The sequence below is a fragment of the Haliotis rubra genome, unplaced genomic scaffold (genome assembly GCF_003918875.1).
Source record: "Haliotis rubra isolate DU_JTF1 unplaced genomic scaffold, ASM391887v1 Scf20, whole genome shotgun sequence".
In the NCBI taxonomy this organism is placed as follows: Eukaryota; Metazoa; Mollusca; class Gastropoda; order Lepetellida; family Haliotidae; genus Haliotis; species Haliotis rubra.
The window spans coordinates 26,272-47,331 of NW_025766003.1; the positions used below are offsets into that span (position 1 = coordinate 26,272).

The following is a 21,060-nucleotide window of genomic DNA, read 5'->3' on the forward strand; positions in this document are numbered from 1 at the left end:
AATAACTAGAAAATATTTCTATGTATTCACAATAATAATGAGCTAAATCGTCGCATAAACGCTTCCTTAATATAATTTGCATACATATATAAATAATTGCTATTTTCATTTTGAAGAAGGCGAATGAGAGAGTTTCTATCTTTACAGTCAATATTTAACATGTATCCCGTTCTTAAATCATCATATTGTGGGCAAATAAACATAAAAATGAACCTCATCTTCTAAAATGTTCTTACAAAATGGACAAAATCTTAATTCTCTTGGGATATTATTTCTTCTGCCTGTATTTTCATAATATTTAATTCACCAAATCTTAAAAGTGATAAAATCTTCTTAAATCTTTGTTATATAATGTTGACAAGTATGATTCCATATTAAGCATTACTTTTGACACATGAATAGAACTCTAAATTAGAATGTTCATTTAACATAGAAAATATACACTGGGCGTTACAATCTTTAACTTCGTTGAGAGAACTGTTTAAAAAATAAATCCGTGTTAACAATATTTTGAAACTCCCACGATAGCTGAAACCATAAATATAAATTAATTTCCTCACTTCAGTTACCCATGACTTGCGGTTAATATCGTCCATTCTTTTAACATAATATAGGTTTGTTTTGGATATCTAGTCTCTTCCATAATTAATAATTTACACCAGTACTTAACACATCTTATTATAGAATCACAACATATATGATGATCGACCACATTCAGATAAAACAGCTGCATTTGTTGTAGTAATACCAACACCAAGAACATATTTACAGTATTTTACATGAAATCTTTCTTGAATTAGCCACTCTTGAAAACCCCATATTTCTGAGCAGTATAATAAGATAGGCTTAATTTGTGTATCAAACATTTGAAATAAGACAGTAGGAGAAAGATTTTTCATTTTATGATGAAGCTGTTTAATTGGAAAAAGGGCTTTATTAGCTTTCAGAACGAGAGTCTGGACTGCTTTTGACCAAGATAGTCTGCTGGAAAATAAAATACCCAGATAGCTGTAATAGCATGTAGTTTTCAACTTCACATGGTTAAACATCCACACATCTGAATGTTATAATTAACAGAAAGTGACTTTTAACTGTAGGCATTCAAGGTAGTTCTTACAAATGTTGGTTTGCTTTGGCTGGTAAATACATAAAACATTTTACACACTTTGTTTAGTATGAAAATATGTACTGGGGCATTGTTTAGTATGGAAATATATACTGGGGCATTGTTTAGTATGGAAATATATACTGGGGCATTGTTTATTATGAAAATATCTACTGGGACATAGGTCAGGGCAAAAATATGTACTGGGGCATTTGTTAGTATGAAAATATATACTGGGGCATTGTTTAGTATGAAAATATGTACTGGGGCATTGTTTAGTATGAAAATATATACTGGGGCATTGTTTAGTATGAAAATATCTACTGGGGCATTGTTTAGTATGAAAATATATGTTGGAGCACTAGTTAGTATGAAAATATATGTTAGGGCATTGGTTAGTATGAAAATATGTACTGGGGCATTGGTTAGTATGAAAATATATACTGGGGCATTGGTTAGTATGAAAATATGTACTGGGGCATTGGTTAGTGTGAAAATATATACTGGGGCATTGGTTAGTATGAAAATATATACTGGGGCATTGGTTAGTATGAATATATATACTGGGGTATTGGTTAAATGAAGTATATGAATATATATACTGGGGCATTGGTTAGTATGAAAATATGTACTGGGGCATTGGTTAGTATGAATATATATACTGGGGCATTGGTTAGTATGAAAATATATACTGGGGCATTGGTCAGTATGAAAATATATACTGGGGCATTGGTTAGTATGAAAATATATACTGGGGCATTGGTCAGTATGAAAATATAAACTAGGGCATTGGTTATTATGAAAATATATATTGGGGCATTGGTTAGTATGAATATATATACTGGGGCATTGGTTAGTATGAAAATATATGTTGGGGCATTGGTTAGTATGAAAATATATACTGGGGCATTGGTTATTATGAAAATATATGTTGGGGCATTGGTTAGTATGAAAATATAAACTAGGGCATTGGTTAGTATGAAAATATATATTGGGGCATTGGTTAGTATGAAAATATATACTGGGGCATTGGTTAGTATGAAAATATATGTTGGGGCATTGGTTAGTATGAAAATATGTACTGGGGCATTTGTTAGTATGAAAATATACTGGGGCATTGGTTAGTATGAAAATATATACTGGGGCATTGGTTAGTATGAAAATATATGTTGGGGCATTGGTTAGTATGAAAATATATACTGGGGCATTGGTTAGTATGAAAATATATGTTAGGGCATTGGTTAGTATGAAAATATGTACTGGGGCATTTGTTAGTATGAAAATATATATTGGGGCGTTGGTTAGTATGTAACTATATGTTGAAGCTTTGTTTAGTATGAAAATATGTACTGGGGCATTTGTTAGTATGAAACTATATACTGGGGCATTTGTTAGTATGAAAATATATATTGGGGCGTTGGTTAGTATGTAACTATATGTTGAAGCTTTGTTTAGTATGAAAATATGTACTGGGGCATTGTTTAGTATGAAAATATCTACTGGGGCATTGGTTAGTATGAATATATATACTGGGGCATTGGTTAGTATGAAAATATGTACTGGGGCATTGGTTAGTGTGAAAATATATACTGGGGCATTGGTTAGTATTTAACTATATGTTGAAGCATTGGTTAGTATGAAAATATATACTGGGGCATTGGTTAGTATGAATATATACTGGGGCATTGGTTAGTATGAAAATATATGTTGGGGCATTGGTTAGTATGAAAATATATACTGAGGCATTGGTTAGTATGAAAATATATGTTGGGGCATTTGTTAGTATGAAAATATATACTGGGGCATTGGTTAGTATGAAAATATATGTTTGGGCATTGGTTAGTATGAAAATATATACTGGGGCATTGGTTAGTATGAAAATATATGTTAGGGCATTGGTTAGTATGAAAATATATACTGGGGCATTGGTTAGTATGAAAATATATGTTTGGGCATTGGTTAGTATAAAATATGTTGGGGCATTGGTTAGTATGAAAATATATACTGGGGCATTGGTTAGTATGAAAATATATGTTGGGGCATTGGTTAGTATGAAAATATATACTGGGGCATTGGTTAGTATGAAAATATATATATGCATTGGTTAGTATGAAAATATACATAGCATCAAAATATATACTGGGCATTGGTTAGTATGAAAATATATACTGGGGCATTGTTTAGTATGAAAATATATACTGGGGCATTTGTTAGTATGAAAATATATACTGGGGCATGGTTAGTATGAAAATATTGGGGCATTAGTTAGTGTGAAAATATGTACTGGGGCATTGGTTAGTATGAAAATATATACTGGGGCATTGGTTAGTATGAAAATATATGTTGGGGCATTGGTTAGTATGAAAATATATACTGGGGCATTGGTTAGTATGAAAATATATGTTGGGGCATTGGTTAGTATGAAAATATATACTGGGGCATTGGTTAGTATGAAAATATATGTTGGGGCATTGGTTAGTATGAAAATATATACTGGGGCATTGGTTAGTATGAAAATATATGTTGGGGCATTGGTTAGTATGAAAATATATGTTAGGGCATTGGTTAGTATGAAAATATATACTGGGGCATTGGTTAGTATGAAAATATATACTGGGGCATTTGTTAGTATGAAAATATATGTTGGGGCATTGGTTAGTATGAAAATATATACTGGGGCATTGGTTAGTATGAAAATATATGTTGGGGCATTGGTTAGTATGAAAATATGTACTGGGGCATTGGTTAGTATGAAAATATATGTTGGGGCATTGGTTAGTATTTAACTATATGTTGGGGCATTGGTTAGTATGAAAATATATACTGGGGCATTTGTTAGTATGAAAATATATACTGGCGTATTTGTTAGTATGAAAATATGTACTGGGGCATTGGTTAGTATGAAAATATATACTGGGGCATTGGTTAGTATGAAAATATATGTTGGGGCATTGTTTAGTATGAAAATATATACTGGGGCATTGGTTAGTATGAAAATAAATGTATATAGTGTTGGTATGAAAATAGATTGTGTTCAATACAAATATATATAAGTATGAAAGTATAAAAAGCATCATCATCACCATCATCATGTATCTGTATCACTTCAGTATCTGTCTGAATGAGTCTATATATCTTCCCACGACAGTATTGTCCCCACAATGAAAGTCAATGTGAGCAGGCTGAGTGTCATATTTCTCCGCTGGAATGTATCAACTGTAATGTGTAATCAGCTTGACATTTACATGCATACTGTAGCTAGCAGATGGAAGAACCTTATACCATGAATGACAGAAGGCTGAGATCGACTTGTGATATGTTCAGTGTCACTGAATCAATTATTCCATTCAGGAAGAGAAGTGTTGAATTAGCCATAGAATTAAGGGCTTCAGGCCACATAGGTTTTAATTATGGCCACATCGTCCTAATCAGATACAGTTACATAACGCTGAGAATGACAGACTGATCTCTTGCTTCACAGTGAAACAGGATGTGTTACCATTTATAGATGTACACATACAGATTATACCATATATAGATGTGGGAGTTTGTATAATGAATCCAATTTGGTTTCTGTCAGGTGCTTCTATTGGCTGTATCTAATCTTATCATATCACAAATACTGATCCGTAAAAACATAGCTGTTGATTACTCATCAGAACTGTATATGTTCGATATTGGCACTTTATTGAACATTTTTGACGATGATTTCTGTACCCAAAAAAATCAACCTGACTTGTATGCCGATCAGGTTACAATGCTCAACAGAGCCATTTTGTTTCCACACCAGTCTCAACATTTATAAAATACTTAGGGATGTTTTCGGTATTTTTGTCACAAAAACAAATTATAATAAGATTTACAATCATACCACAAGAGCTTTATCGTAGCAGGTTGTATTAATGCCTTAAAGGTTATTTGAATCATCAGTTGATATCTTTAGAAGCTGTGGTATCAATGAAAATAGATTTTTTTTCTATTTTTAAATAGAAAATAATAATTTAATTCCTACTGCTAACAGGATAAAGGTACACATCTATGATCACTGTGGATATGGGGCTGTGGGGTAGCCTAGTGGTTTGTCCTTCTGAAGGCCCCGGGTTCAATTCCCCACATGGGTACAGTGTGTGAAGCCCATTTCTGGTGTCCCCCGCTGTGATATTGCTGGAATGTTGCTAAAAGCGGCGTAAATCCCAATTCACTCACTCACTCATTGTGGATATTATTTTATTACCAAGAAACTGATGGCTTCTATGGTCTAAAGGGATAGTGTCAGTATACTGTGTCAGAGTGGGGTATCCATATTAAACTCCAGCACACTATCTCACTATTCTCAGTGGACGTAGCAGTACGAAAACCAGTACTAGTCCAGACGAGTATGAACAGCCACTTCCGTGTATGAAATACACCGACCAACCGACCGAGACGGGTTAGATGTCAGACGGATGGTCAGCTAGCCAGCCTGATGGTCTGGTAAAAATTTAGATGTTATATACATCTGAGTCATATCTTGGTGTCTGGTCTGGTTAATTTTGGACTGGTAACATTTTGAAGTTACCAGCCCTGATGTCTGGCTGAGGTTTTGGCTTATTTCATACACTGATAGTGACACTATGTAAGTGAAATAGTCCTGAACACGGAGTAATAAAATCCCATTTTCTCTCATCACCAAGAACCTTTTAGGGCAAGCTCCACTGTGACCAAATGAGGAGCTAGTATACATGATGTTATAAATTGTGATATGTCCCAACAAGTTACGTGGACAGCAGTACATTTCCTCCTTGTTGGGTTGTAACTACAATTTTCAGTGAACTTTCCCTTAGTGAACTTTTCATTTATCTCATTTTGTATGGTAACAAAATCTCCATCTGTATTTCTGTTGTTTTTGTGGCCTGGGGGTCGCAATTATCATACAGACTGAATGCCAAAGGGGAATTTATCCCCTGAGACACAAGCTATTGATTATCCAGACCAGATTCAGGGACATTCCTGTCAAAAATTACAAAAATCAGTGGAATGAAAGCAACACTTGTTATGGAAATAGTGATTGGAGTTGATCACCAGAACACCCATCAGTCGTCTCATCTGTGTGGAATTATAGCAATATCTCATGATGTTTCATGGTGGAACATTATTTAGTGTTCAAGTTATGTTTGTTGTAGTATGCTCTCACTTTCACATGCTCAACACTTTCACCAAACTCAGAGATGCCAACCTCTACGATTTTATCGTAGTCACTACAAATTTTAGCCTCAAATTTCGTCAATAAGATTGCACTAGACATGCTACGAAATTTGAAGAAACTTCATTCAAATTCAGATATATAGACATAAACATATATTTTCGTCGCTTAAATACATTTTCGCCAAAAAGGGACGACAAGGAGAAATGTAATGCTGGTAATTTGGAAATCTACTGTTGGAGATATGTGAAATTAAAGCTTCACTCTTGATTAGTGTCATATTATCTTTCTCAGAATCCATCCTGATTTTAAGTATTTAGTTGACTACTAATTTTATGGTCAAACTACTAATTCTGATCCTTGAAACTACTATTTGCAACATTTTGAGGTTGTAATCTCTGCATACTGTTATCGCCAGACGTTCATTTTGGGACCCGTGAAGATACGGGGTTAGAATTGGTCTTCAGTTACCCATGCTTGTAGTAAGAGGCGACTAACGGGATCGGGTTGTCAGGCTCGCTGACTTGGTTGACACATGTCATTGCATCCCATTTGTGTAGATTGATGCTCATGATGTTGATCCCTGGATTGTCTTTTCCAGACTCGTTAACAGAAATATTAGTGTAAAGATCCTGTAGTATGCAAATTGATTAAACAAAATGATTTTAGTGTGAAACAGACTTCATTCAACATTTTTCTTTATAATTACCTCTTTATTCAGCATGTTTTTTTATTAAGAGCTCTTTATCCAATAAGTTTTGAATATGGCCCTCTTCATCCAGCTTTTCTTAAATATGCAGAACCTTTTAATCCAACATAGGTTTTTAATGTGGAACTTTTTGTCCAGCATGGCTTTGAATATGAACCTTTTTACCACTGGGTTTTAAAATTTTAAGGATCACACTTTTTTTCAACATAGTTTTGAATATAAATCTTCTTGTCGATCATGTAAATTGAGTTGAGGAAAATTTTAATCTTTAATTAAATGCCAGTTCAGCATGTTTCGTCTCCATGGCCACCAAAGTTCAGTGATCAATGTGTGATAGACTGACAATACGGCAATCACCAGATTGTTCATCTGACGGATCCTCACTTGTAGGAAAAGATGCAAGCCAGGTCTTAAAGGACCAGGTTTGTCACTTCCTGTTGGGTACTTCTATCATCAGAGATCATTTGGTCTCTGGTATACAGTGTACGAAATAGCTTCCAAAGTTTGCTAGCCAGTCTGGCTAGCTATGCCTGAAAGTTACTAGCCCACAAAAATCGATTCACTATCCCGAAATGTGAATGTAGACAGGGGTTTCATCATTGATATATTTACAATATGACCCCATGAAATTTACTAGCTAGTCGGGCCAGTGACTGAGATTAACTTAGGCCCGACTGGATTTTACTATCCACGGGCGAAAGGGGCCAGTGGATATTTCGCACACTGCTGGTATCATGTGTATAGATAGTAGCTAGACGTGTTGTATTCCAGAAGCTATATTGAATTATAGATGAAGATATATTCGGGTCAGCGGCAAAACACATTGAAGCACACAGTTTCATGTTCTTTACAATATACATGCGATAAAGTTGTAATTCAACAATTTATTACAACATATTTACTATTAATTGTGAAAATATGTCCGAGTTAACAATGGGTATAACCAGTACAGAATTTGTTTCTGTGGCATCTTAGCAATAAGGTTAAGAATGGCTTCACAAATCATCCTGGAATCAATTTGTATATGCTCCGACAGTCAATATATCAATATATCATTGAGCCACGCAGTTTACCTGTCATGATTTATTCAGGTATTGACTTCCTCTAAACGCTGTACTTGTCAATATCAGCAAGCCATATGTACTTGATATATGGTGTAACGATACGGCAATACTGTATTGTATCCTGATTTCCAGCTCCTGTGTCGCAATACATAGGATACATGTATATCAATTTATATTGATGTAAAAATGTGTGGATATTTACAGAAAATGTTGAAGAACCAGTTCTTGCAGATTCTCGAGTAATGGCTCCAAATAGCAGTCTCTACTCCCCGAGCTATTATGTTTTTGCCTTGCATGATGCTACCTCAGCTCCCAGAAATGTAAAACCAAAAGATTGGGGGATGTAATGCACCTGCTAAAAGGGGGATAATATGACCATCTGAAATAAATGTACTGTATCAAGATATGAATCATATCCATGATATTGGGATACACATTGTATCATTACACCTCTATAATGATGTTTATTCTGTTTGTTGTTTAACGCCACACTCAGCAATATTCCAGCTGTATGGCAGCGGTCTGTAGATAATCGATTCTGGACCAGACAATCCAGTGATCAACAGCATGAGCATTGATCAACTCAACTAGGATGGGGTGACATGTCCACCAAGTCAGCGAGTCTGATCATGTGATCCCATGACAAACATTTGTTTGTGAAGACCAATTCTAACTCAGGTGTTCAAGGGTCCTATAAATGATGTATAACATGTCAATTGTAGTCATGCTCTGAGTGATACATGCCGATGCCTTTCAGAATGTCATGATAGCTGGAACCTGAATGATCTGAAATTGTGGTCATGGCTGATGAACTGTGACACACTGACTCACAATTAGATACAGTAGGCTTGCTGACTAATTGATCCACTGCCTCGCTACATTTCTCTGCCTCATCCTATTCTTATGTATTAGTATATATATTGTAGTTTGTTTTCTGAAGAGGCAGCATTCTTTATGAGGTACTCCCTTGCTTTCATCAGTGGGGTTGCTGGAGGTCGGAAACACCTGTTGGAATTCTGGATCAGAATGATTCCCACCAGGCCAGTAGTATGAAGTGACCAAATTGTTTGGGTGGCCAGGCCAGGTAATTAAGGTGATTGTTTATCATTGGCCCCTTTAATGCCATTGTGATATCAAACACTGATTTGTCTTGTCCAGACTCACTTACAGGTATAACTGGAATATTACTAACGCTAAGGTAAGTGCTGTGCTAGTAATAAAAAAATGAAAAAGGATATTACATCACTCACTCACTCATTCACTCACTCACTCACTCACTCACTCACTCACTCACTCACTCACTCACTCACTCACTCACTCACTCACTCACTCAGTAGCATGTTTGACCCACACTGTCAGACTTGAATGTCATACTTGTCATTTAGAGAGCACATCTTGTACCAATAATTGATGCCAGGAATCGATGTAAAGTCTGCATATCACCTCTGAAAGAGTTTCCTTACAGTGTCTGCCTGTAGATGGAGATCTGGCCACTATTTGTCATCATTCACCTTCAGGGGAAACAATCATTGAGGCTTCAAGAAGGCGTAGGGGTCTGTAACGAGGACTTCAGATGATCCTACCACATTGATTGAACGTTGTGTCAATGACAATTCTTGGATCGTCTGTCATCATCTTGTGTCAAGTATCAGGCATTGTGTTGAAAGTATCTGGCTATGGAAATGTATACGTTATGTGCAGCTGGCAGCCTTGTCATATTGGACCACTCTGGGAATGGCTGGTTAATGTTGTAGCTATGACAAATGATGTTGAAATTGCTATTAATTGTGTCTGTTCTTTTCTGCATCAGTGAACTTTAGTTTGCTTGTTATTGTCACTACACGTCGGGATTGCCAGTCAGAATTGATGGCCAGTTATCCTGTCATGCTTAGCATACACAGTGATTGAATTGATTTGCTAGGCTCAGAATATTGATCACTGGTTTTGTCTGGCCCAGAGTTGAGTATCACAGGGCACTGTCATCGTAGGTGACAGACAATACATGCACAGACAGCAACGTTGTTCTAAGGATTATGTCCAGTTTATTTCATACAGTGCAATGTATCTTGAGGATCGCCTCCGTGGTGTAGTGGTTATAGCATCCGCCTGGAGAGCGGAAGGTCGCGACGTTCGATCCTTGGCCACGTCATACCAAAAGACATTAAAGTATGGTACTTGTTGGTCCCTGCCTGGTGCTCGGCATTAATGGGTACAACAAGGACTGGTCGGCTTGGAGTCAGCATAATGTGTCTGAGTGGGGTATTCATGCTTCAATGCGGCATGGTATCTCAGTGGGCTAGCACTATAAAACCAGCTTAAGTCTGGGCTAGTACAAGCAGCCGCACATACACATACACACGCATGCACGTCGTCATATGAGTGAAATATTCTCAAGCATGACGTTAAACCCAATTTCACCTCACCTCACCTCAATGTATCTTGAGAAGAGGCTAAAAATACCAAGAAATTGTTGTAGCATGATGCTGGTGATGGTTTATCAAATGACAAACATGAACCAGTTTTACAAACACAAGTATGTTTGTGGCGGGCAAGATAAGCCTAGTGTTCACCACCCTCATGACTCAATCAACAATCAATCAATATCCTATAATTTGAATCAAATAAGGCTGTTGATATGAGTATTATTAAATTGTGTGAGGTTGCTGAAAACTGACCAGTGACAGGGGAGGGTGCTAACTACTTGTATTAGCCAATAGGTGATGGACATAGTGGAGGAAATGGTATCACACAGGTTTGGAATTCCATGAATAATTTCCTTATGTTAATGTCAGCGTGACTTGTGTGAGATTGTCACTGACAGCCTACTGTAGTGGGCTGAGTGTACCTGTACACACATCAAACACACATGTGTAGATGGATAGTGTGTTTGGCTTTCATGCGTTAACTGGATAATCATATCAGATCTTTGCACAGTTTTGCCACACTCAGCAGTATCCTTGCACAGAGTTGAGCTCAACAAGAGGACCATTAGGGACCGTTCATAATTTATGGCTGGGGAGTGGGGGGTGATGATGATTGTTATGGAGAAGCATGCACAATGTGCATGCCCCCCCTAAAATATATGTACAAAGTCCCCCCCCTGCATGTCATGTACAAAAGTCAATGACCCCCTCCTCCCCTTCCCATAATTTCTAAGCATAATTTTAAACATAATTGTATGTACCCCTAGTAAATTGCTGGAACCCCCACCCCCAGCTGCCCAGAACAAAATGGGTGGACCCCTTAAAATCATCATCAGCCCCCTAGCCATAAATTATGAACGGTCCCTTACATCACTGAGAAGATGTACATGAATTGGATGATTCTGACAAGTTCCAGTAAGCCATTTTATCTCCATCAATTGCAGATGTAGAAACATGTTCAGTCAATGTAGCTAGCTCCTATGTTTGTATAGAGAATATCCTACCAGCTATAACCCTATGATAAAGGTCTAGCTTCAACATCTGTCTTTATCAATTTGTGCTTGTCCTAAGAAGTGACTATCAAGGCTTATCCCACTGAGTTGATCAAAGCTCATGATGTGAATGACTTTATTAAACTGTTTCACATACAATCATCATTTCTCTGGAATACGGCAATGTGCTGCATTAAACAACAAACAAATAATCCATCTACATCAGTAACATGACTAGCAGTATTCCACGACTGGTGATAGAAAAATTGGCTTCACACAGTGTACCCATGTAGGGAATAAAACTCGGATCTTCAAGCATGACAGGCGAACACTTTAACCACTAGGCTACCCACAGCCCCTCCTCATTCACATTGTGTTTGTTCCAGAATGTCATTCCACAAATAGTAGAAACAAAAGTCCAGAACAGACAAGTCTGTGATCGCCATCATGAGCATCATCTCCCGGTCAACCATGTCAGCAAGTCTGACTATCCAATCCCATTAGTTGCTTCTTGCAAACTGCATGGAATGTTGAAGTCTAATTCTAACCTGTATCTTTCTGGTTGATGGTAATATTTGTACACTCATACCTAGAGATATTTGTTTGGAGGTTTTCATATTCGTCTTTTTGGGTGATCTGGTAAATGCAGTTTCCTTGTAGATAGAAAGTGGTTAAAATATTAGGTCGTCACGCCAAAGACCCAGGTTCGATTCCCCACATGGGTACAATGTGTGAAGCCCATTTCTGGTGTCCCCCGCCGTGATATTGCTGGAATATTGCTAAAAGCCGCGTAAAACTAAACTCACTCTCTCACTTCACCTGGCAGGATTGTCAAACAGAATATATAAATTGTCGCCTACTCTTCCTGCTACAAATATGACCTTGCTTGACAAAGTCACCTTGAATTTTGAGGTGTTAAATAGCTATCAGTTTCAGGTACTACCCACACAAAGACCCAAGCAGCGATGCAAAAAAATGAGTCTTCATATCAAGAACTACTCAATTTCATAGTATGAAAAGGGTAATTGATTTCATGTGACGCCACTATCTAGTTACAATGGCAGCTGTGGCACATGCTGATGGCTGATGACACACAGTGACACTGATTGAAAAGAAATGTGCAAGGAAACTCTGAATCTGATTTCAGTCAATGGAGGAATGGCCGATTCTCCTCCGAGTCAGCCTGTTTTGCAAGCATCCATCTAAGTGATGATATCTTTCATGGCTACCAATCTTGGTAATGTTTCTCTGCTGTGGAACACCAAAGGCCAAAGCTTGTGATGGTAGAAACCGTTTCTACAAGTTCACTCATGTGTGTATGTAGCAACAGGGATGAGAGTGGCTTCCTAGACCAATTAAGCATCAAAAGGCCAGGTTACTGTCGATATTTCTGGAATTATCCTTGTTACAGACAGCCATAGAACTTGCTCTATTCATCACCTTGCTCTACTCATTGGGCCGAGTAAATACAAAGACAACTATTTTTAATGCACATAGCTTTCAGATGTATCCATGTCAGAAAAATGATTTACACTTGTCATTGCTCTTGAAATTGATATGGAAGCATTGTTATGTTTGTAACGCCTATCATAGTTGACAAATGTGTCAAAATTGGATAATGTTTTTTAAAAAACTAATATAATTTAATGATCAAACAATAATTTGTGTAAATTTACGTCAGAATCAGAAACACTAAATCTGTTACATTGTTTTAATACATTTTCCGTCATATAATTGGCAGCTTTGAGTTTGGATGGTATTTATTTCATATCATAGTTGGGGAATGATGTTCTGAACATGGTAACAAGCAGTATAATACCCAAAAAGTGACAGTTTCAGGGCGCCAAGCTTTCTGCTGGATGACTCAACAATTATTATTTCCGTTTTATGTACCGTAACTTAGTGTCCTCATGCAAACCTTACGAACAAAATGAAACAGTAATTGTCAATAAATGATATCAGTAACATGAATTAACTATATTTTTTCTACTTAATCCAGAATTATAGATAACAACTACAGAACTAATCTTCTTATTGAATTACTTGGGCAACGATAATTATCTAATGACTACTATGTTGCAATGATATTATTAGGAACTTTGTTTTTATATTTTTTTAATGTATTTTTATTTCCCAAAGTACATTATCATGTTACATAGTACAATCATCATGTATTGCCTTGTTACATAATATTATTAGTAACTGCTGACATCAGCATGATATGTGAGTGGTATGTGAGCTTTCAGATGTATCCTATGAATAAGATCATAAGGTACACGTCTGTATTCATGTTCATCCAACTTCTAAATGCCTTTAAAAAATTACATGTCTGCTAATGAAGAATACTGACACTGTAGATGATCACTAATTATGTATGTCATGAAACCACAAGTACTGGCAACACTGTCTCATCTGTCTCAAAGAACACAAAATGAATGTCCCAGTTTCATCTGGGAGTGAAACAGACCCATTGCAGTGCCAATTACTCTCCTCCACAGACAAATTGCTGTACTGACCTCTTTGAGTGAGTGAGTGAGTGAGTTTAGTTTCATGCCGCTTATAGCAATATTCCAGCAAAATCGTGACAGAGAACACCAGAAATGGGCTTCACACATTGCATCCATCTTGGGAATCAAACCTGGGTCTTCCATGTGATGAGCAAACACTTTAACCACTAGGCTACCCCACTGCCCCTCAGGTTACAGCACATCAGGCTCTTGTAAAGTTGCCAAGGTCAAGTTTTATGTAATTTTGTATTAAGATAATTGGTTCAGCCAAGACTTGGGTAAGAAATGTATTGCCTGGACCATCTTTTGAACCTGCCAGAGTAACATTAACATGTGGGGAATCTGCTACTCATGGTGATGTGGATAAGATCCAGCCTTAGGCTCATGAAGATAACATATGACCAGGTGGTGACAAGTCTGTATTGCCTTGAGTTTTGAACCTAGGTACATCAAGATGAAGGGGTAGATCCTGCACTGTATGACCAGGTGCTGACTGTAATTGAGTCCTCATCAGTGAAGGAGATTCCACTGTCCACCAGCCTCCCATCAGCTGGATCAAGACATCAGAAGATACTTCCTTATGTCAATTGTTATTTCTCTTATTGTCCTCTGGTGAGCCATCCCAAAATATCTTGCCAGTCTGTCCAGATGTGCACGACATGTTAATACTATAGTAAACTATGGTCATAACAAACGCCAAGGGACTACTAATTGTAGTTCGTAATAATTGTTTGATATAACCATTGTTTTCATTTCTACTGAAATCTGCAGCAAGTGGTCGGGACCATGACACATTATTTGTACATTATTCATTGATGGGGTAGATCACTATGTTGATGAGCCCAACATGTAGATGGAAGATTTGATTGACTTTATACATTGCATCCACCTTTGTTTGTTTGTCAGTAAAGTTTCAAAGTCTTTCAAGTGTTTTGGGGTTAAATGCAGTCTGCCTCAATAGTGCTCAGCAATTTAGACCTGAAACTAATTTGCACACGTCGTGACCAGACTTTTCTCTCATTTGTAAACAGACATTCTAGCTATTTCTGAATTAAGCCTGTATCACCTATTTTTTCACATTCTGGGATATTTTCAATACAATTACAATACATATGCTTTTCTTCCTGTTAAGATAAAGACATTTTAGAAGAACTTACGTCAGCCACAAGGATGTGAGTACAGAGTGTATGGTTTTCAGGATGGTCTCTAAGAACATAATTTGTGAATAGAACGTTTGTTTTTTTCTTGTCAAGACATATTTACCCCATTTACAGCTGACAAAATATGGTATTTGAGTTAGAAAGTGATAATATGAGGGATTGTTTGAACCATCAAGTCATGCCTGTTTATACACAGCACACCAGATGTATTGGAGTGAGTTTAGTTTAGTTTTATGCCACTTTTAGCAATATTCTAGCAATATCATAGGGGGGAGGCACCAGAAATTGGTTTCACATTGTACCCATGTGGGGAATGGAACCCGGGTCTTTGGCATGAAAGTGAAGGCTTTAAACACTAGGCTACCCCTGCGACCCGCTGGTTGTAGGAGGATAAAAATGAAACCAGCCATCCTCTAGGAGATGGACTCTTTGAATGATCTGAGCAGAGTAACTCTGTACTGAGTAACTCCAAGAACATTTGTGGGCCTGGTTCTTTCAGTCCAGCTTCTTTTTTATTCACAAATGATTTTTGTCATTCACCAGAAAACATGAACTGCAATATTGTGACCGGCTGTCTGTTTTCTGACATGCACTTAGCGGACCAAATAATTAATCTGTGGACTTCAAGCAAAACCATTTCCAAAATTGATGGACCATTCGTTTATAATCTGCATAGAGCATGTAGAACTGTTTCTGAAATGTTCAAGTCCCTTGCAATGATCGATCAGGTGCTTGGTGATTTAACTGTCTTTCCTGCGTTTAGTGGTGTGCTTGAGTGACACACTTCACATCAAACCCTCGGGGCCGAGAACATCACAGTCGCATTTCATCAACATGAACAACTTCCTTGACACTTCTGGAAATTGATTTCAAACTAATTTAATGCTGTGCACCAGTTGAAAGTTGAACAGGAATCCTTTAGTTTTCTTTACTATTTGTTAATTTTATGGTTTGTAATTCTTTTCAACTTTATTGACTGAACAGTGCTGTTGATATTAATAGGATGTTGTTTCTATTGATTACTGATGTTAATGTTCCATATGCACCTTCATGCTATCTATTTAAATGCATATACCGAAACATGTCATTTTGATACCTAAGGTGGAGTAACACTGGTGTAGTAGGTAGAGTGTTTGTCTGAAGATCAGTGGTGTGGTGTGTGGGTGGTCTAATCAGTGTAGGAAAGATAGCCCGTCCCAACGTCCGAGACGGGTGAATTTTGTGGAGGACGGGTTAAAAAAATATCTAGTCCGTCCTCATGTCGGGTCAATTTTAGCAAACCATTGACATATATATAATGATTATAACCTTTTTGAATATTTACTGCCGAAGGTGTTTTATTTATATTTGGAGGACAGGCTAGATTTTGGCAGGACTGGTAAAAAATTTGACCTGCCAGCCAGTCCTGTGGACAGGCTAGATTTTCTACATCTTTCCTACACTGGTCTAATGCATAGAGCACAGGTCACGGAGAGTCCTTGGATGGGGTGACCGTGTTTGGCAACTTGACATCTGAGAGCCTCCAGGACTTCTGTCCTGCCCCACAACGAAGCACCTTAGGCAAGTGAGTTTGTTCATAATTGCCTCTGTTCATCCAGCAGAAAAGAGGCGACTAATGGGATCGGGTGGTCAGGCTCGCTGACTCGGTTGACACGTGTCATCGCTTCCCAATTGCGCAGATCGATGCTCATGCTGTTGATCACTGGATTGTCTGGTCCAGACTCGATTATTTACAGACCGCCACCATATAGCTGGAATATTGCTGAGTGCAGCGTAAAACTATAATTACTCACTCACTCCGGCAGACAATGGGTACCTAGTGGAACAAGTCATGTGACTATTCACCTTCCAGCTCCTCACAGGCAGCTTGGGTTATCCGGGGTAGTAATGTCCATTACATGTATGTTGTATGTGCTTAGATCATGTCCCTGTGGTGTGGAGTTCAGCGCTATAGAAGTAGCCAATTATTATTATTATCAGTTGGTGTTTTTGATGATCACGTTCAGTAAATATTGTTATGTTCGAAAGTGTGTTCAGTCGCCGTATTGGATAAATTCTAATCATCATTCACAGAAAAATTTCAACATAATCAAGACATTATCTTTTCATGCCTTTGTTATAAAAATATCCTGACCTTTAGCACTGATGAACAATAGTTGGATTTAAAGAGGTCTGGAGAACAGTTCGTCTGTGGAGGAGAGAAATCGTCACTGCAATGGGCCTGTTTAATTCCCAGATGGAACTAGGACATTGATTTTGTGTCCCTTGAGACAGCTGACTACAGCTCTAAACGATATCATAAACACTGATCAAGGCTCACTGCTGGGCAGACAAGACTTAGGATGGCTGGTGGAATAGTGATGGAAACTCTGGAAAACAGATGTGCACTTTCATCAGTTTGAGGCTGGCCAGACGTGCCGCAGTCCGAGAGATGTGCATCAGTTCTGTGCAGGGAGGCTTTATATAGAACGTAACATTGTTATGCTCCTTGATCACAGTTGTATTTCGGGAAAGTTGGCAAAAAGATGACGAAAGGATTGCAATGTCCAAAATGCGAGGGATGATGGATTTATTTTTACGGGATTGATGAAATTACACGTGACATATTTCCCAAGTGGTAAAACGGTATTCACAATACCTGGACATTTGGATTGAATATGACCCTGTTTTTATCAGAATTTTTCAAGGACGTTTTAGATGTTTAGTAAATGACTACCGGTACATTCAGTCAGTTGTTTGACTACAGCAAAAAGGTTGGCACAGTGCCAACTGTTCTAGATGTTGGCGGTATGGCAAGCTTGGTTCAGTATGTTAGCCCATTAAAGCTAGAATATCTTCATGAATGTTTGTATGATTGAATAGGACATATTGACCTCATAATTTAAATGTGTAAACATCTGCTCTGACATCATCAAGTTTACCACACATCTCTATAAAGGGAAGTAACTCCTTTCACAATATGTTTCTTTATTCTCATTTGGCTATGAGAGCTATAGATATTTATAGATAATTTCACCAGGTAGAAATTCTGTTTTAACAAAAGTAATGGTAGAAATGGTTCTGCGACAGTAGAATATAGTGCACAGGTTTTACCAGCTGGCTGTTTTTGAGGCTCATTAATTTGCTGTATTGTCCTGTGACCCTGCGGCTGACATGTTGCAAGATCTCACAAAATGATTGGACATCAACTGTTGGCAATAACAGCATGACTAACTATAGAGATATAAGAGTCGTGTATTTTGCATTAAATATTGCGTCTTACGATTAGGATATGTATTTTTTAATGTGTTCAATGCAGCATGGGATACATGTTCTTGATTGCAACTGATTAGGTCTATATAGTAGGTCATATCTTTGTTCATGAATCTGTTATCAGGTGAAAAAGGGATATTTCTGTCATCATGCGTGAGTCTACTTGATGCATTGAATCGTTTAAGTTACTTATGGCCTACAGGTTTCTGAGCAAGCATCCTACTGTGTTAGGCAAGTGATGATGTAAAGCTGTCAAGGCAGAAACAAGATGGTTGCTAAGGGACCATTCATAATTTATGGCTAGGGGGGTTAAGATTTTAAGTGGGGGTCACCCATTTTGTTCTGGGGAGGTAGGGGGTCAGCAATTTTGTATACATGTTTCTAGGGGGATCAGCAACTTTGTACATAAAAATATTTAAAAATTTGCTTAAAAATATTGGAAGGGGGAGGGGGGTCATTGATTTTGTACATGACATGCAGGGGCGTCACTTTGTACATAAATTTTAGGGGGGGTATTCTCGTTGTATATGCTTCTCCATAAAAATCATCATCAAACACACACACCCCCCACCACCACCCCTGGCCATAAATTATGAACGGTCCCTAACTTGATTTTTAACACAACAAATATCAGTTGTTATTACTTATTTATATCCTCTTTACTTCACTGCTAGTTGGGGTGTTGGGGTAACCTAGTGGTTCAGGTGTTAGCATGGGTACAATGTCTGAAACCCATTTCTGGTGTCCCCACCGTGATGTTGCTGGAATATTGCTAAAGCGGCGTAAAACTAAACTCACTCAATGCTAGTTTGTAGGCAATAGAAGTAGACAGTTTTTCACTGGTTCCAAGTGACCAACATTTCTGACATGTATTCACTTTTCTATGTCAATTATTGCAACATTGAACATTGGTCAAAGTATTGTGAGACAGAGGGAGAATCTATTCCATGAGTGACTTCACAAACTAGTTTGCACACAGCTTTCTTATCATTCACACAAACACACTTATGTTTGTAAACATGAACAAGCATGTGAAGTAATCTGTAGTGTCATTCTCAGTAGGATTGTTTTATGAATTATCCACAGAATTATTTAATTAGTTAAGAATTAGTTTTCCATGGGGCAGATTGCTGGTTATAATCGGAAATGTGCAGTTGACGTTTATGCACGTGAGTTCACTGAGTGGAGACAGTTAAATATAGTATTCCACAAACAGGCTAATAAATGTCAATTGCATCAAATTTATGCCATGTTTATTGAAATAATAATTCTTACATATCATATGATACTTGGGATTACTTCCTGTTCATTCACACTAATGATGGCTAATGTTTGCTATGTAAGCATATGTGACTCCAGGAAAGTGTGCACTGCTAGCAGTTTATCAGTTGTGCTGCCAGTTATCAAATGCAGTCTGAACTAGATGTGGAGGGGGAAACAAATTGCTCTCCAAACATTTTGAAATAGCTGATACTTTTGAAATTTCCATGGTTCTGGAATATTTTGCCATGACTGTTTAAATAACGCAAAATCTAAAATATTGGTATGTTACAAGCTATAATGGATCAGTCAGTACAAGGAGATGCTCCATCTGGTTTCAGCCACTGTATATTTAACATGTGTGATGCAAGCACTTTGTTAGGATCTGGATGTATGACATTCAGTGAAGACCTACAGTCTAAAGCAGAAGCACATTTACTAAATATCGCCATAGATATTGGAAGAATATTGTGAGTTTACAAAGTATAAATCTATACAATAGTTACAGTATAGATGGTGTGATGTGGGCAGGAATGACATAGAAAAAAGAGAGTGAGTGAGTGAGTGTTAGTGTTACACTGCTTTTAGCAATATTCCAGCAATATCACGGAAGGGGGCATCTGCAATGGGCTTCACAGACTGTGCCCATGTGCCCAGTGGAACCCGGGTCTTCGGCATGATGAGCAAACGCTTGAACCACAAGGCTACCCCACCGCCCACGAATGCAGAGAGAATCTTGTATCATTATGATGGAGATCCCAGGAGACGAAACCTAATACCGATGCCATTATGTTGTTGACAAGTGCTGCTGGGAAACACGCAGTGATAACACACTGTATGGCACTACAAATCCTGCAAGTGTCCTCCCATGCATATTTCTGTAGGACCATGTTGACCAGAGCTCCTTCTGACCACTGGTGACCTATGCCCAGGCACGTCCAGAAGGTGAGCAGTGTGTACTGGACAATCACTACATGGTGCTCCCTTGTCTTAAATCGCCATGTAATGGATCTGGAGAAAAGAACAGTTGCTGTGGTGACAAATCAATACCGGTTCTGATATTTCTGAAGACATTTTCTCATTTTGTTGATGAAGTTGGTGTTTTTGCCCATAGACTTGGGTCTCCATCAGTTCATTATATGGATACTGTGTCGTGTAAGTGTCCTTATATGCCGAGCAAATCATGGCAAGAGATTCATTCTCATGAAAAGTGATTGCATGAATTTCTCTCACGCGACATGAGATTATGTTTTATGGTACTACATGAGCCATTGGCATTCACCGTTAGTGGCTGGAATGAAGAAGAGCCTCTCCACCAGCCCATGCAGAATTTGGAACAAGAAGAAGTAATGATGACGATGTCTTTGATACCTCTCTTGGGATGTGCTGGGAAACAGTTATTGCCC

General features: G+C 37.8%; 1 protein-coding gene across 1 annotated transcript in view; it reads left to right on the forward strand.

The window, feature by feature from the left end:
• The window catches only part of LOC124275546 (CSC1-like protein 2), a 66,694-nt gene that overhangs the window by 537 nt on the left and 45,097 nt on the right, over positions 1-21,060 (forward strand).